The sequence below is a fragment of the Panthera leo genome, chromosome C2 (genome assembly GCF_018350215.1).
Source record: "Panthera leo isolate Ple1 chromosome C2, P.leo_Ple1_pat1.1, whole genome shotgun sequence".
Classification (NCBI taxonomy): domain Eukaryota; kingdom Metazoa; phylum Chordata; class Mammalia; order Carnivora; family Felidae; genus Panthera; species Panthera leo.
Genome location: NC_056687.1, coordinates 39,431,599 through 39,456,694, shown reverse-complemented (window position 1 = coordinate 39,456,694; position 25,096 = coordinate 39,431,599).

Below are 25,096 nucleotides of genomic sequence, written 5' to 3'. Positions count from 1 at the left end.
GAACCTCTACTCCACTTACCCACTCTAGAACCCAGAATAAGGAATGCTTTGCGTTTTGAAGTTCCAACATCTGGAACACTTAGTCTCTTCTTTCTTTCTTTCTTTCTTTCTTTCTTTCTTTCTTTGTAATGGATTCATTTTGGAAGTTAAACATGTTCCTCCTTCTGTTCATATTTAATCAGCTCAAACTATTCACATGGTCCAATGCAGCTATAAGAACATGAAAAAACCTGGGCAAGAAATGTCTGGTGAATGTTTTGGGCTGCGGCCCAACAATAACAAATATTTATGGAGTACCTTTAAATATGCAAATCACTGAGTGAAGATCTGAGCACGGAGTAAGATATGAATCCCCTATTGTCCTCAGGAAACCAATAAGCTAACCATGGAAGTATTTCTTCAATAATACAGTCATCCAACTGAAATGATACAACTTCTCCAAAGGATTCCAAAAATCAAGTACTCATTCACATTTGGAAGAAAGAAAATAACCAGTAAAAATAATGAAAATACTGTAGAGTATTTTTTCCTGTGGATAGAAACATGGTTTTATATTATTATTGTTATTATTACATACATATATAATTATAATAGGTAATTTCAAAATTGCTTACAATTTCAAAATAATGAGCCTGTGATTCAGGGAGCTTAAATGCCTTACTCAAGATATACAGCCAGTAAATACTAAGACAAGGTGCAGTTCATCTCTCAGTCTAGAGTGCAAATAATCCTGCCTTAACGGTACAAATTAGCAGTTCTCTACATGCAAAAGAATATTCCAACCACCAAAATCCAAGGTAATAGTCAGATGGCTACAGTGATAGTTCTCTATCGATCTCTGTGTCACTCATTTTTTCTGTTGAACCACTGAGATCAATCTTCCTTTGAGAAGCCCATTTTTATACTTTATTAAATTTGTAGTTTGATGGTATATTATTGGCCAGGGTTTACCAGAGAAACAGAAGCAATAGGATGTGTGTATTTTATTTACTTTTTATTCACTTATTTGCTTGTTCATTTGTTCATTTCATTAATTCATCAATTCATTAATTAATTCATCCATCCATTCATTAGGCAAGTTCCAAATTGGCAGGGTAGGCTCACAGGCAAGAGACTGGGGGAACAGTTGACATTGCAGTTAGAATCACAAGGCAGATTGCAGGCAGAATTCCCTCTTCCTTGGAGGGTATGAGGTTTTTGTTTTTGTTTTGTTTTTCCTTAAGAACTATTTTAGCCAGGATAAGAGAGTCACATGAGATTATAGTCACCAAACCTCAGGTGCTTAATGCAAGAAACATTAGTTTCAACTGGTTGCACAAAACCCACCAATATTATGGGGGATAATCTGCATTACTCAGTCTACTGATTTGAAGGTTAATCTCATCTAAAAAATACCTTCACAGCAACATCTAGACTAGTGTTGGCTAAATATCTGTGTATAACTGTGGTCTAAAAAAAATTGACATAAAATTCACCGTCACAGATCAGAAAGCTACTGGTAAAATACTTGGAAAATTATTTTAAAAAAATATTTTTTTCTCACATATAATATAATCTGTACTTTTAATAGGTTTATAGAATAAATGCATAACACCCAGATGTCTTTCCAGATTTATTTTACATTTAAATTTTTAAAAGGCACACAATTAAGTACACAAAGAAGGCTGTCTGTAGAAATTTTACTGAAAATTAGTAGGTGACATTGTTGACTTCATCCCTCCTCTTCCCAGAGAGAAGCTGTTCTCCAAGTAAATACCGCTCAATGCCTCAATAAGTGTTCACATGGCACCTGCTGGAAGCCAGTGAGAGGCCCTTTTCTCTCGCATATTTACTGCATCATTCATTTTCTATCATATACATCCTTACAATCTTAATTGTATTTTCACTTGTATTGGCCTTGACTCCCCAGGTTTATTTCCCTAGAGAATAATATGCTTCTTTACACAAGGGACTTTGTCCCTTATTGGTAAGTTCTACAGCACTGTACACAAAGCAAGTGTTTTACAATATTCCTTTGATATGTTACAAATGAAAAGTTCTTCTATTTCAGAGATTTTTATTTAGAGAGAAATGAAAGCATTACAGAAACTTGACTTATTCGTAAAGAATTACTTATATGTGACTTAGGTGTCAAAAGTACATCTTAGAAGAAATTTGGTGTTAGAATGATTCAATCAGGCATCAGGACTGGCATCTCCTTCTGGCTCAGTGGCAAACTAAAGGAGTGATTCAGGGCAAGTCAACCCTTCCTGTACCTGAGATCCCCAACTAGCAAAAGAGAGACTTGGACCAGAAAGCTTTAAGGCCATAAAGATTCTACAATTCTATAATTCTTTGAAATATTCTAGTTTCTATTCACATCCAAAATTCATTTCCAAAATTTATTCACATCCAACATTTATTTCTCCAAAATTATCTTGATTACATCATTCATCCTAAAATAATCTCCTTGAAGAATGATGAAAATTGAAATAATACCTTAAAATTGTTTTGCAATTCTCAGAAGAAAAATTTTGTAGAAAGAATTATATAATTAATTAATAAAGGAAATCCAGATGGCACATAATAAACAGAAACATTCTGGTGTTGTATCATCCTGTTGTAGTTTAAAGATATTTTGAAAAAGAAAAATAAAAGCAATGAAGAATTTTGAAAGGACTGACTTCCTTAAGCATGATGGCTGACATTTCTGATTATTTTCTATGTCATTATGATTGACAGTTTGAATAAATCTCAGTGAAATATTAGCAATCCAGCCCCACATAGTGTCAAAATCTCCATGTCCAGAATGAGTGTCAAACTCCCAACATAATCCACAATTACAAGACTCCTGCAAATCACAATCCTGTCATTTTTTAAATGGGACATCTACAAGCATAGTAATTGCTTCTTGGTAGGATACTTTTATTTTTCTTGAGGGGTCAAATTTAAAACATCTGTAGACAGATGGAAGGGGAAATGGAATTAAGGCTGTTACCAAAATCTTCTGCAGCTGTCAGGGTGTGTTTGAGGCGGTCCTAAGGGTTCATTAGCAACACGCAATACTACATCCTGGGAGAAAGAAGCAGGACCTGGTGGGAAAGAGACGTCTTTCTCCGGGCTAATTGTTTTGGCAAACGTGAGTAAAGGATGATTAGATTCATCCTTGCAGAATACTGTTCCCTTGGGCCTGGACTACAGTTTCTACTTGAAATTTTTGGTGTACTTTCTGGTCATCAGGCTGCATGGTAACTTCCAGTCATTCTAGGGAGAACCAACTCAAGCCCCAGGCACTGCTTTCTCACACCTCCCACACCCACATTCTTCCTGTTATGATCATCACCCAATTTCTCTTGCTTATTTTAACCTTTGGAGAGAAGGAGAAAAAGAACTATGAGTTCAGTACAGCACAGAACTTGACCATATTGTGAAATACAATAAAACTAGCCTGTACAGTAGAAGCAGGGGCCTTCTGGAGATACTAGACCCATTTTGTATTAGATACACCACATGGACTCTTCTTAGTTCCTATATTCTTTTTGTAAAAAATTTATTTTTTTATTTTATTTTTATTTTTTAATATAATTGTCAAATTGGCTAACATACAACAGCCAGTGCTCATCCCAACAAGTGCCCTCCTCAATGTATTTATTTATCTTAACAGTGAGAGTGGTGGGGAACATAAACAGGGGGAGGGGGAGAGAGAGAGAGGAGAGAGAGAATCCCAAATAGGCTCCACTCTGTCAGTGCGGAGCTTGATGTGGGGCTCGAACCCATGAACAGTGAGGTCATGACCCGGGCCAAAATCGAGTTGATCGCTTAACTAAGCCATGCAGATACTCCCTTAGTTTCTATATCCTTCAGGTGATAATCATTCTAGGTGTTTTGTTTTTGTTTTTGTTTTTTTTGTTTTTGTTTTTGTTTTTGTTTTTGTTTTTGTTTTTTGTGTCTTATTTTCTATTTCTTTCATGAAAAATTCAAGATCTTGCTTGGTGTCATATAACTTGGCAAAGTCAAATGGATTCTTTGAACATTAGGTTGCCATTAAAAAGAGAGGGGAAAGGAGAAAAGACATGCAAAAGGAATATTTGTTTAAAGCAAGAATACTCACCCAACAGCTATCATTCATATTGTGTTTTTATTGATGTTTGGGGGGTTCTTTTCCTCTTATCTAATGAACTCTTTGTAGTTTTTACTAAACAGAAAAATGATTCCATACTGAAATTCTTCACAGTGGCCAGTCCTGCTATTGATTCTTAGGCATGTCACATGATTTCGACTCCACAGTGTGTGCTCACTACATTCCTTCTGTCAAGAATGCTCTGATATACATATTTCCCTTGTCTAAATCTTACTCATCTTTTAAGATCCTTCTACTCTGTATGTAATATGTATCACCTGCTACAATTATATGCCACATAGTAAATCTTGTCCAGTACTGTAATCTTTCTGTGCTTGCACAATTTCCCCAAATACACTCTTAACCTCTTAGTGGCCAAGATCCTATGATATGCTTCTTAGTGTTAACAATACCCTTAAAACATCTTACATGGATTAAGAGTTCATGGGATGATGATGATGATGATGGGACCTGAGGTCCCACTTGAATGGAAAGCGGTTTAAGCAAATACTTGTGGAGATAATTGCATCATATAATATTTTCAAGATGTCAGAACAAAAATATGTTCAAAGATAAATGTCCCGTGGGCTGAAGTTTCACCATTTATCATGACTCAGTAGTATTCATGTTTGCCTTTCATTTAAGGGCAAGCCTCTTTTCAATAAGAGGGTGGAGTGCAATGCAATTCTCATAGCAAGAATCAGACTGTATTTTAACCCTTACAACCTTAAGGATTAAACAAGGATTGTTACTGGAAATATAGGCAGAAAGAAGATGGAAGCCCAAACATGAAATAAAGAACTTGCATGTAGAAAACATGAGGGGTTGGCCTCAAATATGCTCTTGGGCTATGGGGTCCAGATATACTTCTGTACTAAAGAAGCCATGCCAGAAGAGGCTAAGTATGGCCTGACTTTTTCCATGAGGGTCCTTTGAGTTGTGAATGAATTGGCAATGTTTTTGGCTGTCTGAGAACATCACAGATACACTTCAAGCCTGAGTCAGCCTCATGGCTAGTAAAATAAAAAGCAGACCAATTATTAATCAATATACTGATACTCTGTTTCATTAACTCTTCATTTATTCCTAGAAGGAAGGGAGACAACAAACCAGAGGTACGAATACTTACATTCTTTCAGTGCCTAATTGGCACTTTTTTGAGGGCTTTGCATATACTGACCTTCTTAATTCTCACAATAACCTTAAGAAATATGTGCTGTTATTATCCTGATTGTTCAGAAGGAAAGCAGAGGCATAGACAGGTTAAACAACATGTTCAAGCTCACACATGGCTAGTGAGTGAAGGAAATGGGATTCAGACACACACAGTCTGGATGCAAGGGGCAGGACCACAATAAAGCACGACACCTGTCATTAGATATTTCAGGTTGTTGTGTGGAGGGTTTGGACAAGGATGGCACAGATTCTCTGTTTACAGTTGGTAACCCAAATAGGGTTTTTTTTTTTTTTTTAATTTTTAATTTTTGAAAGCAGTTGTTGAAGGTAGGCAATCAGTAAATCTGTTACCCAGTGGTTTCTCTCTGGTCCTAAATGAGGGTGCCTGTGAGTGGATAAATTTTGATACATCCCTAGAGTCCTTGCTTGGTAATATGTGAAGTCCTTGGCCATCAGCAGGCTGGGTACTGGCAGTCAAGCTTGCTCAGGAACCATCTAGAAAGCCGTAGGTTCTTCCATAGCTCTGGCTTTAGCACAGTTGTGGTTCTGATGTTGATATGAGGTCCTGTTTTTCAAAGCTGGAGTTACTACGTGTTGTCAATAAAGATGCCTGGAGTTTGTCTTCAATTAGTGTCAGTTGGTTGGCTCTTCTAGAGTAGAGCAGAGCACTGAGTGAAGGTTAAGTCATATCCCCAGTCTTAATACACTCCATACCCACAGTGTTACCAAACACCACACTACTTATGCTTATTGGATGGCCAAAATACCCACTATATTCATGTATCACATCTTAGTATTTTGTTGAATGTTTAACACAGAACATGAACTATTACATAACTCAAATCAGTTTATCTGGATTAAAATTTATATTCCTAAATACTCTTCAGCACTTCAAAATGCTAAAAGCCTAAATATTAACCACTGCAGCCTCCAACTAAGCCTATGCTTTAAGTTTATTTCCTAATTAAGCCTTAGATTAAAAGAGTCTCTATTCCTTAATGCACTGGTCTTATGTTTATTTCTCCTACTGTCTTTGTGTGAGGAGGTCAGTTTACCGTTCATCTCAACTGCAATTATTTTCTTTCAAATATTAAAGATTTCTCTTGGGAGAAATCTAGGATGCCTGTCTCCACAGCTTTTTTTTTTCCTTTTGTTTTCTTTTCCTTCCTTCCTTCCTTCTTTCCTTCCTTCCTTCCTTCCTTCCTTCCTTCTTTCCTTCCCTCTTCCCTTTCCTCCCTTCCCTCCCTTCTCTCCCTTCCTTTCCCTTCCCTTCCCTTCCCTTCCCTTACACATTTTGTTGTCAACATTGCTGTTCATCTGCCTTTCCAATTGCCTCTACTTCTCTTCTTAGCAATGCTTTCCTTTAGGTTGTATTATTTCCTCTATCACAAAGGATCTTTTATTATTTGTAAAACATTGTGCAACTAAAATTAAGGTTTATAGAACTTCCAGTTCAAGTTATTACACAGAAAACATATATTTATTTCACTTCTGGAGAATTCAATGAAATGACAATACAGAAATAGAGATGACAAAAAAAAAAAAAAGAGGGCTAAGTGAAGGGAGGTAAGCATTAGAATAAACATTTAATTAATTTCTAAGTAATAAAATTCAGATGGAATTATTCAACATATAAATCAGATAAAGGGCATTTAAACCCACTACAAAAGAAAACCCATTACAAAAGAAAACTTCACAAAATAAAAATGACCTGCTGTGTATTTAAAAAAAGATACACAATCACTAACATAAAATGTTAAAAATAGACTTGAAAAAATGTCTAGGAAATTATCAGAATATATACAGAAAGAGAAAGAGATGAACATGTAAGAAAACAGTATTAGAGATAGATTATCATTCTTGGAAGGTCAACATCTATGAAATTGGAGTTCTTTAAAGGCAGAATGAAGAAAATGGAGGGTAAGGGAGACAAAATAGTGGCTCCCAAAGATGTCTGTGGCTGGCTCAGTTGGTGAAGCCTGTGACTCTTGATCTTGAGGGTTGTGAGTTCAAGTCCCATGTTGGGTGTGGAGATTACTTAAAAATAAAATCTTAACAAAAAAATAAAGTTTTTCTTTTTCTAAGAGTCTACCTACAGTCAGCGTCTAAATTTCAAAAGGAAGCACTGATGAGAGGATTCTTTATGTTTTCAAGTAAGAGCATTTCTTTTCTTTATGGCAGTTAAATACTTGTTTAGGGAATGGGAAAGAAAATTTTAAATTCTTTTACAAGCTTGCTCCTTTTTATACCTACTGTTAGTATTTATTGGCCAGGGAGTTAGAAAGAACATGCCTGATAGCGTAATTGCAAAATCTGCCACAGTCGAAATGGTCCAACCATTTATATAAACTTTTGGCTTTCAGTTGAGACTTTTGGAAGTTTCAACATTATTTGCAGTTCCTGGAAATATTTTTTCAAACAAAACAAAGGAACTGAATTCCCACCAACCAATGATTCTTCAGCCTACTCTTGTTTAGTTATTTGTAGGCTCCCATTTTCTGACCCCTGATACATTTTTTTTTATACTTTCTCCATCTTAAGTGCCCAATATAGATTTTTTGCAACATGTTTCTTCCATAGAAGGTGTATCTAATGTGATGCCTCCAATTCTAACAATATCAAAGGGATTTTTGTATCACATTTCTATCAGATTTTATTGGTGTATGTATTTCAAACAGGCATTTATTTCCAAACAAACCCTGGAATATAAAATTTTATACTCTCAGCATTTTGATCTGGTGCTATCTGTGAGAGCTGATGAATAGGCAATGAGGGCAACATCAACTCTGCTGCAATTTTCTGGTGGTACTGCCCCAAGGTTTCTTCCTCTTTATGCTCCTGGATGGCCAGAAATCTATTGCAAAAAGGAGGACGGAGTGTCCTCTCTTGCTCCCCCTTGCCAATTTCCAGCCAGAAGGCCCTCTTGAATGCCATAATATTCAAGTTACCTTCTAATTTTGAAGAGCCTGAAAAAGACTTTGTTGTTGTGATTTTTTTTTTCTTTCGTCCACAAACATGCATGCACATAGTGATCCTGCTCTCCTGAGGTGGATGGCACACTGGAAGAGAGCAAGGATGGACTCCCAGTTTTCAGTTGTGCAGGTAAGGGAATTGCAAGTCACTACTCCATCCCTACAACAAGTAAAAAGCTGAACAGACTGAAAAATCAACAACTCTCTTGCATCCCCAAGAGAGCATAGAACACAGGGCAAACTGCTGCTCCCAAGATGGGAGAAACAGGCAAATACAGGCAATCTTGGCTGACAGGAACAGACGTCCATAAGCTGAAACCACTGGAGGAACCCCTGCTGGGGCAGGAAAGCCGGAACTGCAATGGATGGATTACTGGAGGCTCTGTGTGGTGGAAAAGTCTGAGTTCAAAGCTCCAGGACTATTCAGTGAGTGAGGGGCCTTCAACATATTGTGAGATTTACCTTTAGGAGCTTGGTCAGATTCCCATGGTAACTATCCAGAAAAATCCTCTCAGGCTTCTCACAGTGGTGGAGTGGGGGGGGGGGGGGGTGGGGGGGGGGTGGGGGGGAGGAAGGAACCATTTGAATTAAACCAGAGCACTCTGTTTTTCTTAGCAAGGCCTGCCCTCAGGGGAAACTACTTAACCAGGCCCTAACCTGTTTGGGTTTTATCAAAGCCTAACTGACCTGGGGATGGGGAATACCCAACTTCAATTCCTCTAGTCTTTCATGTAGAAGAAGGGAAATACTTAACTCCAGCCCACTCGAGTTACCCTGTCTCACCCAACGGGAGAGGAAAGTGTTTCAATAAGAAACTCTTAACTGAAGCTCACAGCCCTGAGGCATAGCCATACTAAAAGATTAAGATCCAATCCTAGGAATGAAGAAAGTTGCCCCTTCCTTGCACTTCACCACTACATTGCTAAAGGCTTACTGACAGCAGTTCCTTTTGCTTAGGATGTCCTGTCCAGCTCTCAAGAAAAATCACAATCATATTAAAGGCAAAAAAAAAAAAGGGGGGGGGGGCGCCTGGGTGGCTCAGTTGGTTGGGCAACCGACTTCAGCTCAGGTCATGATCTCACAGTTCATGGGTTCGAGCCCCGCGTCAGGCTCTGTGCTGACAGCTCAGAGCCTGGAGCCAATTCAGATTCTGTGTCTCCCCCTCTCTCTGCCCCTCCCCTGCTCACACTCTGTGTCTCTCTGTCTCTCAATAATAAATAAATGTTAAAAAATTAAAAAACAAAACCCACAATTTGAAGGGGCAGAGCAAGCATCAAGACCAGACATGGGATGGGAGGGATGTTGGAATGATCAGACCTGGAATTTAAACCAACTGCGATTACTATGATAAAGACTCTAATGGGTGAAGTCGACAGCATGAGAGAACAGATGGGCAGTAGCAGCAAAGACATGGAAATCCTAAAAAAGAACCCAAAGGAAATTCTAGACATCAAAAACATGGAAATAGGAATGAAAAAAGCCTTTGACGAACTTATTAGTAGAGTGGATACAGCTGAGGAAAGAATCTCTGACCTAAGAGACATATCAATAAACTCCTCAAAAACAGATAAAGCAAAAACCGTGAAAAACAGAACAAAATGCCCAAGGACTGTGAAAAAAACTAAAAAAAGGTGTAGCATACAGGTACCAGGAGTATCAGAAATAAAGAGCAAGGAACACAAGAAGTATTTGAAAAAATAATGATTGTCAGACATCCAACACCAAACCATAGATCCAGGAAACTCAGAAAACACCAAGCAAGATAAACACCAAAAACAAACAAACAAAAACATAAAATACAAAACAAAATAAAACAAACAAACAAACAACAACAAAAAAAAACCTCTACACCTTGGCATATCATTTTCCAATAACAGAAAATCAATGATGAAAGAAAAAGTCCTAGAAGAGGCCACATGGGAAAAGCACCTTTAACTACAGAGGAATAAAGATAAGAATTACATCCTACTTCTTCCCAGAAACCATGCAACCAAGAAGAGAGTGAAATGAAATATTTAAAGTGTTGAGAGGGGGGAAACAAAACAAAACAAAACAAAACAAAACAAAAAACAAACAAAAAACAAAAACGCCACCAAACTACAATTCTATACCCAATAAAATTATCCTTCAAAAGTGAATAAGAAATAATGACTTTCTCCATTGACCAAAAATTGAGAAGATTTGTTGCTTGTAGACCTGTCTCACAAGAGATGTTAAAAGCAAAACAAAACAAACAAATACACAAAAACTCTTCAGGAAAAGAAAATCATATAGGTCAAGAACTCAGATCTATGTAAAGGGGAGAAGAGCATTGAAAAAGGAATAAATGAAGGTAAACACTTTTTTCTTATTCTTTGCTCTAACAGATAATGTTTTCCCCCAAAATAGCAACAATGTTTCAATTATGTATGTTTATATATGAGTCATATGCATATTTGCTAAGTATGCTTATATGTAAGTGAAATGAATGATGTTAATGATACAAGGGATGGGAAGAAGAAGTTAGGATTATTTTGTTATTTTAAGGTACTCACACTACTCATGAAATGACATAGTGTTATTTGAAAAAAAGATTTGAATTATTTGTAAATGATATTACAAACTGTAGGGCAACCACTAAAAAAAGTTAAAGGAAAGTGTAACTGATATGCTAAAGAATAGAGAAAAAATGGAATCATATAAAATGTTCAATTAAAACAACAAAGGGCAGAAAAAGAATGAAAGACAAAAACAGGAACAAAGAACAATGACAGCAAATGGAAACTAGGTTCAGCTATTCTCCTCCTACTTCATTTGCTAGGAAATTGGGCTTTCAAAATAGAAGAATGTGTCAGGATGGTCAAAGGGTCTAAGGTGTCAGACTCAAGGTGCTCAAAATAGAAGGAGCACATGTCCTTCACATAACTTCTTCATGGTGACTTAATTTTGTCTTATTTTGGTTTGGCCTCCTCTGGTCTCCCTCTTTTTCTTACATTTGCACTACCTGATCTTTTTTGTGCCAATCTGGCCCACTTGATAGTTGGGCCACCTACATGCTTTGGAAATTAAAGTTTGAGATTTTGAATTTTGGCTGTGACAGTCCTTCCAGAGCATAGCCATCTCCCTTAGTTTACCCTCAGTTTTAGCTGGTTAAGAGATATAATTCTTGTCCCTGCCTCTTCCTGGCTTTGACACAAGTTTTTTTTTTTTTTAATTTTTTTTTAATGTTTATTTATTTTTGACAGAAACAGAGACAGAGACAGAATGTGAGTGGGTTAGGGGCAGAGAGAGAGGGAGACACAGAAGCAGAAGCAGGCTCCAGGCTCTGAGCTGTCAGTAAAGAGCCTGACGCGGGGCTCAAACTCACGGGCTGTGAGATCATGACCTGAGCTGAAGTCGGACGCTCAACCGACTGAGCCACCCAGGTGCCCCAACACAAGTTTAACTCATCCTACTGGAGTAAGGGTGCTCATAGACCTAGTGACTTCCAGTGTGGTCTCCCCACTATAGAACTATGGCAAAACCAAAAGAGTGTCAACCATGTTCCTCTCTTACTATGCTCTTCCACCTTCTTTACTGGATTGAGCTACCTCATGTTAGCACAGCTTATAGAGCATAGTGATTCCACTCAAATGATCTCAACTGAAGAAATGAGTCACAGTCCCTGAATTTGGTGCTCTCTTTAAATTATCTAATAGACTTTCTTCATCCTCAGGTCAAACCCAGAGAGGAAATACTGAGACACAAGTCTATCTCCTTCTCTCCCCTTCCTCAGCCTCTGACCAACCTTCAGCGTCAGAGCAAAGTGTTCTTTCACTTACCACATTGGCATGGTCCCTCCTGTACTAACCTCAGGAGAACATGGATGCTTACTTTAATTATTGCAAAATACCTAGTTTAGCCCTTTTTATCAAAGCCCTTTTATGAAAACTCAATAAATCAAACAAATCTTTATTTTTCTCTTCAATGACAAAATTTAAGATCACTTTCTTATTATAAAATATTACTGCCATGATAACTATTATCATTTTCTTTTCCATAATTTTTAGGAAAGTGATTGATATCTCTAAATGTAAGCTTATTTTCTTTCTTTCTTTCTTTCTTTCTTTCTTTCTTTCTTTCTTTTTGTCTTTCTCTCTCTCTTTCTTTCTTTCTTTCTTTCATACAAACGATGCTACAATTACATAATTATAGATTTGGGGATAATTAAGTGAGAGAAAGCATGGATGTAAATTTCTTTTTTTTTAATTTTTTAAAAATATTATTTAAATCCTAGTTAGTTAACATATAGTGTAACAATGGTTTCAGGAGTAGAATTTACTCATTCATCACTTACATATAACACCCAGTGCTCATCCCAACAAGTGCCCTCCTTAATGTCCATCATCTGTTTAGCCCAGCCCCCCACCCAACACCCCACCAGCAACCCTCAGTTTGCTCTCTGTATTTAAGAGTCTTTTATAGTTTGCCTTCTTCTCTGTTTTTATCTTATTTTTCCTTCACCTTCCCTATGCTCATGTTTTGTTACTTAAATTCCACATATGAGTGAAATCTTAGTGTATATACCTTTCACTGACTTATTTCACTTAGCATAATACCCTCTAGTTCCATCCACATTGTCATAAATGGCAAGATTTCATTCTTTTTGATCACCAAGTAATACTCCATTGTATATATATACCATGTCTTCTTTATCCATCCATACATCGATGGACATTTGGGCTCCTTCCATACTTTGGCTATTGTTGATAGTGATACTATTAACATTGGGGTACATGTGCCCCTTCGAAAAAGCATACCTGTATCCCTTGGATAAATACCAAGTAGTGCAATTGCTGGGTCATAGGGTAGTTCTATTTTTAATTTTTTGAGAAACCTCCATACTGTTTTCCAGAGTGGCTGCACCAGTGTGCATTCCCACCAGCAGTTCAAAAGTGTTCCCCTTTCTCTGCATCCTTACCAATATCTGTTGTTTCCTGAGTTATTTATTTTAGCCATTCTGACAGGTGTGAGGTGATATCTCATTGTGGTTTGGATTTGTATTTCCCTGATGGTGAGTGATGGTGAGCATCTTTTTATGTGTCTGTTAGCCATCTGGATCTCTTCTTTGGAAAAATGTCTGTTCATGTCTTTGCCCATTTCTTTCTTTTTTTTCTTTTTTAATTATTTTTTAATGCTTATTTATTTTTGAGAAAGAGACAGAGTGTGATCGGGGTGGGGGAGGGGGCAGAGAGAGAGGTTAGACACAGAATCCAAAGCAGGCTACAGGCTCTGAGTTATCAGCACAGAGCCCGACATGGGGCTCAAACCCACAAACAGTGAGATCATGACCTGAGCCAAAGTTAGATGTCTAACCCACTGAGCCGCCCAGGAGCCCCTCTTTTGCCCATTTCTTAATCAGGTTGTTTGTTTTTTGGGTGTAAAGTTTGGTAAGTTCTTTGTAGATTTTGGAGACTAACCCTTTATCTGATATGTCATTTGCAAATATATTTTCCCATTCTGTCAATTACCTCTTAGTTTTGTTGTTTCTTTCGCTGTTCAGAAACTTATCTTGATGAGGTCCCAATAGTTCATTTTTGCTTTTATTTCCCTTTCCTCAGGAGACATGTCTAGTAAAAGTTGCTGTGCAAGGTCACAGAGGTTGCTGCCTATTTTCTCCTCTAGGATTTTGATGGTTTTCTATCTTACATGTAGATCTTTCATCCATTTTGAGTTTATTTTTGTGTATGGTGTAAGAAAGTGGTATAGTTTCATTCTTCTGCATGTCGCTGTCCAGTTTTCCCAACACCATTTGCTGAAAAGACTGTATTTTTTCTATTGGATATTCTTTCCTGCTTTGTTGAAGATTAGTTGGCTATATATTTGTGGGTTCATTTCTGAGTTCTCTATCCTGTTCCATTGATTCATGTGTCTGTTTTTGTGCCAGTACCATATTGTCTTGATGATTACAGCTTTGTAATACAGCTTGAAGTCTGGAATTGTGATGCCTCCAGATTTGGTTTTCTTTTCAACCTCACTTTGGTTATTCGGGGTCTTTTCTGGTTCCATACAAATTTTAGAATGGTTTGTTCTAGCTCTGTGAAGAATGCTGGTGTTATTTTGATAAGGATTGCATTGAATGTACACATTGAATGTGCATTGAATGATTTTTTTTTTGGCAATTGTAAAAGGAATAGATTCCTTGATTTCTCTTTCCATTGCTTCACTATTGGTGTGTAGAAATGCAACCAATTTCTGTACATTGATCTTATATCCTGTGTCTTTGCTGAATTCATGTATCAGTTCTAGCACTTTTTTGGTGGAGTCTTGGGTTTTCCATGTAGAGTATTATGTTGTCTGTGACGAGTGAAGTTTGATTTGGATGCCTTTTATTTCTTTGTGTTGTCTGATTGCTGAGGCTAGGACTTCCAACACTATATTGAACAACAGTGGTGAGAGTGGATATCCCTGTCATGTTCCTGACCTTAGGGGGAAAAGCTCTCAGTTGTTCCCCATGAAGATGATATTAGCTGTGGCTTTTCATATATGGTCTTTATAATCTTGAAGTATGTTCCCTCTATCCATACCCTCTTGAGGGTTTTATCATAAAAGGATGTTATATTTTGTCAAATGGTTTTTCTGCATCTATTGAGAGAATCATGTGGTTGTTATAATTTCTTTTATTAATGTGATGTATTGATTTGCAGATATTGAACCACTCCTGAAGCCCAGGAGTAAATTCCACTTGATCGTGGTGAGTCGTTCTTTTAATGTATTGTTGGATTCAGTTTGCTAGTATATTGTTGAGAATTTTACATGGATGGATGAAAATTTCTAGGTAAACAGTAGCAATTACTCTTGTTTCTCCCCTCATAAACTTCCACAGTCTTCTCCTTTCCTACTGGGTTCTTCTGTATTACATTCTAGCTTTTAGCAAAATATTCAAGACTCTTCACTCCCTACCATCATCTTTAACATCTCAAGTACTCAGTACTCAAGCCACTCTGAATTTTTTCTCATTCGGGTCATGCCTTGCTATTTCATAATTAGGTGTGCTCTCCACTGTTTGTCTCAATGCTTAAAATGCATTTCTGCCCCTGCTCACTTTGCAGCTCTGCCATATTTTCTCTCAGTGACCTTGGGAAAATGTCATTATCTCTTTGGGCCTAAGCTTCCTAAATTCAAGGCTAGAGATAAAAATTAAACTAAGTTCATTGGATCTTTCTGATGATTAAACAAAATAATACATATTGATATTACAAATTATCTGACCTATCGTATGGACCCAGTAAATGTTAAACCCTAAGTAAAGGTTATATTAATAATTACTATTTCTTAGCAGCAGCAGCAGCAGCAGCAGCAGCAGCAACAGGAACAACTTCCCAGATAGCTCTTACTTAACTTTCAAGAGCTAGTTAAAATATCCTCTCATCTGTAAAGACTGCTCCAAGGAAATCTGTTCATTCTGTTCATTGTACCATTGTCATATGTACTCTTGTGTTCATCTATTCTCAGCTTCTCACCATCTTGGAAACAGAGACCATGATAGTCATCCTTGTATTTCCAGTATCTAGTCAATGATTGCATCCAGTAAGTATGTGATAAATAGTTGTTGAAGGAAGAAAACCAAACACAAATAATAAAATTTATTGTGTTCTTAGTGTGTGACAAATTCTTCTAAGATCTCCTATGTATTAAGTCATTCAATTTTCCAATAGCCCTGTAATTGGCTACTCATATTATCACCCCCATTGCACAGGTGAAAAACTGGTAGATGGAGAAGTTGGTAGTTTGGTCATGGCCAGGACTTGAACCAGGGTGATTTGCTTCCAGATTCTGGGTTGATCTTAATACTGCACTGCTTTTCTTGAGCTGATAGGATGAAAAAGCAGACAGAGGATGACATTGGACATTCTCTATGGGACTTCCTGTTTAATATTCTATAATCCTAGGACTTCTTTTATACAGTCTTTGAGTCTAATATATGCAAAAATAACATATTTAAAAATAGATTATTTCCTCAGAAGTTTTACAAAAGGTTCTAACTATTCATATTTATTCATTGGGCATATCTAGTCTGATAAAATGATTATGTTTCATATCAATTAATCACAGCATGCCTACTCATACTCTCACCTAGTTAGGATTTTATTCAAGTTCATTTTCTTGAGATAAGTGGTTCTGTTTTAAATAGAATCAATTAGAAGTTACCTTGAATCTGGAATTTTATAATCCCCAAGCTTGAAACCCTGCCTTCTTCTTAAACAGAAATTTTATTCCAGGTTTGACTATGCTGGATTTACATGTTTAAAAGCACATTGCATTCAGGTGGGGGTTCCTGGGAAGAATTTCGTGTATAGCAAGGGGCAGACATTTCTCTTAAGATTTAACCAACTGCCTATATCCCTGAGAAGAAGGGACCTATGGACACTCCATGTTTGCTACAACTACTATAGAAGTAGTGGAAGTAGACAGACTATACAGAAAAGTAAGCTGAATGAGATATGGCAGGAAGATATGCCAATACAAAGTGAGTTACTACTGTGGACAATCAGGGCTTAGTCCTACTGGGGAATCTTAGAATTGTTTCTCTGAAGGATAGGAAGCTGGGGTCTTTGTTATAACTCTTGTCCATTGTTGAGGGTTGTGTTTCAGGGGCATTAATTATCTCACACTCCCTAGCTGTCCTGTGTGCAGTGAATGAGTTTCCTGTAACTTCCACAAAAGCAGAAAAGAAGAGAAACAGGTACTTGCAGTAGGATGCTACCCAATGACTACCCAAATGACTGAACTCCGCAAGTCCAGATGAATTGTAGGTTTGTTTAGGGGAACTTAACACAGAGCCTCAACTTTGTCTACTACAGCAACCCTATTCACTGCTCAGAAATGTTACTGCCTCACACTAAGTTTGACTTTTTAATAACCCTTCAAAATTATGGCTGGCCACAACATATTGAAATAAAGAATTTAAAACAAGTTTAGTGAAGCTAGCTATAGTAGTGGGTCTCAAGTCTATTACTGACATTGTCTCCCTTTTCTACCACCAATTCTAGAGTCTTTTCACACTTAGCCAGCTCTCCAGTTGGTATATAAGCTCCTTACCTGAAAAAGAAACCCAGTCCTTCGTTCCTGAGGTGTCTCAGTCTTTGGTTGCAGGGCCCCTTATCAGGAAATTGTTGCAATAAATGCCTTTTTCTTTTCTGTTATTACTGAGCATAGAGACACTACCAGATACTACAGTGATCCACTCCCTGCCCCCTACCCCAGGGCCCAATACATCCCTCCGTGCTTTTATTATGTGGCAGCAACCTTAGAAATTAATGATAATCAGAGTCAATAATGCTGTCAAATTACTAATTCTTTTATTTACCTGCTGGTCTAGAGCCATGAGGAGCTAAGACTGACTACTCAAAAGCTGAAGTTCTAGCTTTGGAGGAGCCCTTAGTATGTTTCCTAAAAGAAACATTTTCCAACTGGAGTTCAAGACCTTAAACTCCGCAGAGTCCAGTGTTACAGGAGTGAGCAGCACACGCTCCCCAGCGAGTCACTGGGGGAAATAGTGGTAGTTGTCAGTACTTCTTTCAGTGTTTGATTTCCACATCTGTGTGTTCTAGTATTGGGTAAAGGCATCCTATAATAGCTGCTGATTAAATAAGAATACTGCATCATAGAAGGTAGTGCCCTAACCATATAAGATATCTTCCCCATGCTGGCATTTTGGTCATCAAATTGTCTATGATCCTGTGATCACATACTTCCACCTTAAATACAATATCACTTCTAACTCACTACTGTGACTGAGGATTGGTGGGTGACCTCAAGTTTGCTCTTGATATTTCACCGGAACATCTCTTATTCTGCAGATCAGAAATCTAATATAAAGATTCTACCAGTTTCTACATAATTATGATTGGATCAAAACTTAGGGTCTTGGGAAATGACCACAGGGTGAATCCATGGAATGATTAAATACAATGCAAGATAGGTTTAGATCAGAAATCCATTAAGTGAAGTAAGGACAAAACCTGGCCACAGAGATTAACAGACCTCTGATTAACAGAGTTAAAACCATTGTTTTCTTTCCTAGTTAGCCATCTCCTAATTTCAAATGACTTCCACAAGTTCTCTGGAGCTACTTGAAATTGTTCTTGCAAGAATGTACAGGGATTAAGGTCACTTTAATTTCAGTATTAAGTAAGGCTTAGTTTTCAACATCTCTTGAAAGTTCTTGGATATTCATTTTTCTCAATACACCATTACTCTGGTACAAGGCCAGAGGTCTTTTCAAAGAGAGTTTAATGTAAAATTTATTGTATATGCTTTTGGTGGCATAGCACAGTCTTTCCTCAAGAGAATTATCTTCATTTTGTTCACCAGGTCCTGTATCTGGGGCTAGCTCAGATTTGGACATTGAGCAAGGAATAGTGATTTTGTTGTTGTTATATAAGTTAGGAGAAGCCTTGAGATTTCTCTACAAATCAAGCAACACCCTGTTGGCTGCTCATTTATTTCACTCCTAGACATGCTACAGTCTCTTAGCCATCAATCAGAACAGAACACTACAGGTGAAAGACTTCTTTTGTGCCACATTAGAATTGCTGTGTTTTATAGTAATTATGCTTACTTTGCTTCTGCCACCACCTGGCCTTTGCTGTTCTGGAACTTTGTCATCTTCACTGACACTAGAAGCTTCTCTCTCATGGAATCACCATTTCCTGTCATTTTTGTTCTATGGAGGACAGTCGCACTGAGTTTCTCAAAGATGTTAATGTTCTCCACACTAACGCATACCTTCTTGGATACACAAAGTATTGCTAGATCTCAGGTTCTTATATATTGTGTATCTTGGCCATATTTTAGTATGGAAGACCCACTAAGGCCAAACATTGTCTTCCCTGTGTTTTTTCTACCTTTACTATTAAAACTCAGGAATGAATTTCAGTAAAGTCCACTACTAGCTGTTGGAAATGAAGATCTTTAAAAAAAAATTTCCATGAAAATCTTCTGGCTTCCCCAGCATTCTCTGAGTTTATAGGTAGCTGATTTCAGGCTATTATTTTACTTCTTCAAAGTTTCCAGTGCAAATAAAAAGTTAATTCCATGATCTTTAAAATTGTCCTTACATTGTCCCTATACAGTTTAAATATTAGAACTACTCCATTAGTGAAAGTTTTCTCTCTCTTCTATCCCTAATCCCATTCCAAAGCAGGTAAGATGATTAGTGAATGTGATGCCAAAAGCAGATCTTTAGACAAGGACTTATTAAACTGTAGTGTATTTGGAAGGCAATTCCTAGAAACAGAAATGAAGGGATGAGAAAAATAATGTAGGAAAAGGAAAACAAAAAACAAAACTTATTCCTACTGAGAACAACTGAGACTCAATCCTACTGAAAACAACTGGGATGAATCCCACTGTGAGCCTCAACCTCTCTAAAGAACAGTATGGAAGACACTTCTGAATGCAGAACCCAAGCCTAGGACCTTCATCGCCAACCCCTGAGCTCCACTGGGTTCATCCATGGACATTGACTACATTTCTGGGCTGCTTTGCCGGTATTGTCTGAGTTGCTGTAAGAGAGAAGCAATGAATGTGGCTGATGTTTCATATGGTATGTGATAAGTGTGATGTTCTCTGTCTATGACATATGCAGCTCAGATTGACCCAAGGGCATGTGGCACAGGGAACAATAAGAAGCATTTCCCTTATATCCATGATCTCATTTATACTCACAATGTCCATTTAAATGTGGATATTATGGAGGCACCTGGGTGGTTCAGTTGGTTAAGTGTCCAGCGGTGCGTGAGTTTGAACCCTGTATCAGGCTCTGTGTTGACAGCTCAGAGCCTGGAGCCTGCTTTGGATTCTGTGTCTTGCTCTGTCTCTGCCCCTCCCCTACTCACACTCTGTCTCTCTCTGTCTCAAAAATAAATAAAAAACATTTGAAAAAATTTTAAAAATGTGGATATTATGTATATACATACATACCATATTTTCTTTATCCATTCATCAGTCAATGGACATTTGGGCTCTTTCCATAATTTGGCTCTTGTTGATAGTGCTACTATTAACATTGGGGTGCATGTGCCCCTTCGAATCAACATTTATGTATCCTTTGGATAAATACCTAGTAGTGCAATTTCTCGGTCATAGACTAGTTCTATTTTTAATTTTTTGAGGAACCTCCATACTTTTCTCCAGAGTGGCTGCCCCAGTTTGCATTCCCACCAATAGCGCAAGAGGGTTCCCCTTTCTCTGCATCCTCACCAACATCTGTTGTTTCCTGACTTGTTCATTTTAGCCATTCTGATAGGTGTGAAGTGATATCTCATTGTGATTTGGATTTGTGTTTCCCTGATGATGAGTGATGGTGAGCATCTTTCCATGTGTCTGTTAGCCACCTGGATGTCTTCTTTGGAAAAATTGTCTGTTCATGTTTTTGCCCATTTCTTAATTGGGTTGTTTGTTTTTTGGGTGTTGAGTTTGATAAGTTCTTTATAGATTTTGGATACAAAGCCTTTATCTGATATGTTATTTGCAAATATCTTCTCCCATTCTGTCAGTTGCTTTTTAGTTTTGTTGATTGTTTCCTTCACTGTGCAGAAGCTTTTATCTTGATGGGGTCCCAATAGTTCATTTTTGCTTTTGTTTCCCAGGCAAAACATTTTTGAGAGTATATTAGCTTTTTGTTGCTACTGTAACAACCAAAAGCTTAGCTTAAAACAACATAAATTTATTATCTTACAGTTATTCCAAGTTGGCCTATTTCTCTCCTCTGGGGTTTAGTATTTTCACAAGGCTGAAATAAAGATGTTGGCCAACTTGGTCTTATCAGGAGTTCCTGGGAAGAATCTATAGATCTTCTTCAACTTACAATAGAGTTATGTCCCAATAAACACACTGTAACTTGGAAATGTTGTAAGAAAAAAATGAAATAATACACCTACATACTGAAGTCATAAATTAACTCAGACTACCTTAAATGTGCTCAGAACACTTGCATTAGCCTACAGTTGGGCAAAATCATCTAACACAAAACCTCATGAAATTGTTACATATCTCATGTAATTAATTGAATATTGCACTGAAAATGAGAAAGAGAATGATTGTATGTGTATCAGTTGTTTACTCTTGTGATCACATGGCTGACTGGGAACTTCTGCTCATGGCAAGCATCAGGAGAGTATTGCACTGCATATAGCTTTCCCAGGAAAAGATCAAAATTTAAAATTTCACATACAGTTTTTACTAAATGTGAATCACTTTTGAACCATGGTAAAGTAGGAAAATCATAAGTCACACCATCATAAATTGGGGACCATCTGTGTTTGCAAACTCACACATGTTTTTGGAAGAATCCAGTTCCAATGTGGTTATAGAATTGAGATCCCCATTTCCTTGCTGACTGTGTGAATGGGGCTGCTCCTGGCCTGTCCAGGTCCTTCCATGTGTGTCCCTGTATCTAAGAGTGAGCAAGGGCACATGATATATGCTCATGCTTGGAACCCCTCTGACTTTCCCTTCTGTCACATATCCCTTACTTTGCCTTCTGCCACCTTTTTTCTGCCTCCAGCCAGAAAAGTTTTTCTGCTTATAAAGGTTGGCATGATTAGATTGGACACACTTGCGTCATCCAGGCTATCTTTCATATTTTAGAATCTGTAATCTTAATTACATCAGCGAAACCTCTTGTGCCATGTAACATAACATATTCATTCGCTCCCAGGATTAGGGTTTGGACATCTCTGGAGAACCATTCTGCCTACCAGAGACTTAGTGTGCTTCAAAAAGTAGTGGAGGTGGTTTGGAGATAGGTTTTAGAGAGCTGTACATGAGAAGAATACATTCATTTCTTCAACAAATATTTGAGTAAATACTGCTTTCTACTATTCTGGTTTAAGATTTTTGCTTTTGAGCAATAGGATATTCTTGAAGATCATTGAGTACAAAAGTCATAGAATAAAAAAGTCTGCTTTAGAAATATATGCTTGTCCATGGGCTATGGAGACATATTTGAAGTCAAAGACATAATCTGGTGATTTCTCACTTTTTATAACTGCCATTTAGGAGTAGAGAGATAAAAGCCATTTGGAAGGTGATAATGGAAAGAAAAAGGAAAGGATGTCTTTGAGGAAAGATGCAAAGCGATCATTGACAAGATTTCATGGTTGGTATGAAAAGTATGAAGGAGATGAGGATAATGCATGATGAAGAGTAATTTGAGGAATGGAAAATGTTCATTACACTACCTCTGGTTCAAGAATAAAACACCAGCGCCAAATCACTGACACACTAGGTTCAGATAGAGGCCCCTGGTGAGCCAGCAGCAAAGGCCAAAAATAAAAACACCAATTTTCACATTCTTACTTCATTGTTCTTTCCACTTGTTGTTGCAGGCCATTAGGATGGACACTGCCTGTCAGGATGTGTCCCATCACCTCAGTTCACCCACCAGTACAGCTGAACCCAGCTGTTCAAGTTTCATTCCTGCCTACTTAGAGGGACGAAGTATCATCTCAGAAAGTGTCTTTGCAATAAATATATAGGCAGAAATTGGAACAAAGCACAGGCCAAAAGTATTAAAAAATGACTCAAATTGAGAATACATTTGAACCAATTGAAGATCACAAGTTGTGGTTAAGTTAATCCTACCACTAGGGGAGGGTTGACATTTTTCTTACACATATTCAGATGTTGTCTCCTCTACTACGTGAACCAGAAACATTATGAAGAAATAATGGAATAGACACAGAGTATGACACATATGGTGGGCATTTGTTTGAGCATCTCTGGATGGTAGATTATTAAAAAGAGAGACAGAGAGACAGAAACTCAGCAAAACTTTTAAGAAATTGTTCATTTAAAGCTATATCTTGGTGAATATTTTATTGCTTCAGTTCTCCCACTTAAAATAGTGTTTATTTTTAGATTACTTTAAGAGACATAAACACAACAATGCTGAAGGTCATACTACAATCTGAAACTGTCTTGAATGTTTTTGGTTTGGCTTCATGAAAAATGCATTGTGCCAAACACTTTTTCTCCCTAATTTTTAAGCCCTTGTGTATTTTTAAAGAAAATGTAATCCACATGTTTCTTATGCATTTGTACTTAACTCATCAAATTCCTCTTGTATAAGAGCGACTTGGAGACCAAAAAGACTTTGGAATTTATTTATTTTCCTTTGAAGTTCTTTTTATTAGGAAAGGAATAGCATATTCTTTGGGATAATTCTTTTTAGATACCCAGGTGTTCCGTTTTTCAAGTATATAAATGACATAATCTAGGATATCTATATTTATCCTCTAATCTTATTTCCCCTAGTCTACTAGTATAATGGTAATCTTCATAATCTTCATTATAATCCATTGTTATGATATTATTATGGTATTACTTACTACTATTATTGTTGTCATAAACTTAATAGCAACATTAGTGGAGTTATAAGAATATATTTTATAACATCTTTATTTGCAAAGTGTTTTAACCTCATATTAATTGAAGACTTAGGTGGAAAATGTCCAGGCTTTATAGCCTACTCACCTATTTCATTTTCTGATAGACTTTCAGGCAGAGAGAATTTGCCAATTGCTCTACATCCTCCAAAAAGCTTTCAAGTTCATCCGTCTTATTTCCACTTTCATGATTTTGAGTGTGCTATTCATCTCCCTTAGCTATTTTAGCCTTCTCTTGTTAAAATTCTTGTACAGTTGTCTGTCTTTGTAATCTGGATTAAATCTCACATCTCCTAAACTATTTGCTTGATGAGCTGAATCTGTCCTGCTCATTCCATTTATGGCCTTTTTATGCCTGTGGACCCTACATTGTCTTACTGTGCTTATTCTTTGAGTTATAGCCTGTTACAGGACTTTAGGTGTTTCTAAATAATCATGTAGATGTGTGTTCTGAAGCCAAAGGGAGCCCCAGAATCTTTTAAAGTAAGGTCTAAGTCCTTTTTTTTTTTTCTTTCACATCTTCTCATTGTAGTTAGTTCTGATTGCTACAATTTGTGATCTCAGAAATATGCTTATTGGTTGTTAATTTGCACTGTATTATGTGGGATGTGCTACTTGTGTACTTCATGAAAAAAATACAGCAAAAAAACCAGATAAAAGTGGATTTTGACTCAGTCCCTTTTTAAAATTAGATTGTGTGTTTGTAATTTATTGTAATGTGAGGTTTGGCCCTTAAACTATTTTAACTAGGGGCTTGAAAATATACTGTACATTAAGAGAACAAGCGAAGTGTCAAAACTGCCAGTTATAAAACACTGTTCAATTGCAAAGCAGATACTGACAGACCACAACCAGCACGGTGTTGCTTAGTCTTTGTGCTAGCTCCTGGTGGCGAGGAGAGGAAAAATGACCTGTCCTTTCAGACAACTGTCTGTTTTAGGAGTCACAAATGTAGACAGTATCAACTCTGCGTGAAAAGTGATAGGACCAAGGTAAAAGCATAGAAGCAAGCATCTTAGTGTAGTTTCAGAAGAAACACTTTTGGAGAGATCTCAAAGTTAAGTAGGCTGTATAAACTAAGCAGTATAACAGGCAAAATAAAAACCTTTATTTAATAGACACGTAACACTTACTTGTGCTGGTTACTATTCTAAGCATGTCAGAAACATTAACTCATTCAATCCTCATAATTATCCCACAGGTAAGCACTGTTACTATCCTAATTTTATATGTGAAGCACACAATAAGTTAAGTGAATTGCCCAAAGTCAACAGTGGGCAATTCAGCCAGAACTGAAATACAGGCAGTGTGTTGCCAGAACCCCTTTTCTTAGTCCCTATAGGAGGCTTCCAATACGGAATTTATGTACTCATGAAAGAGCAACACACAGTCAGAGCAAGTGGTTTGGCATTGCTTGAGGGCAAGTTAAAGTCAAA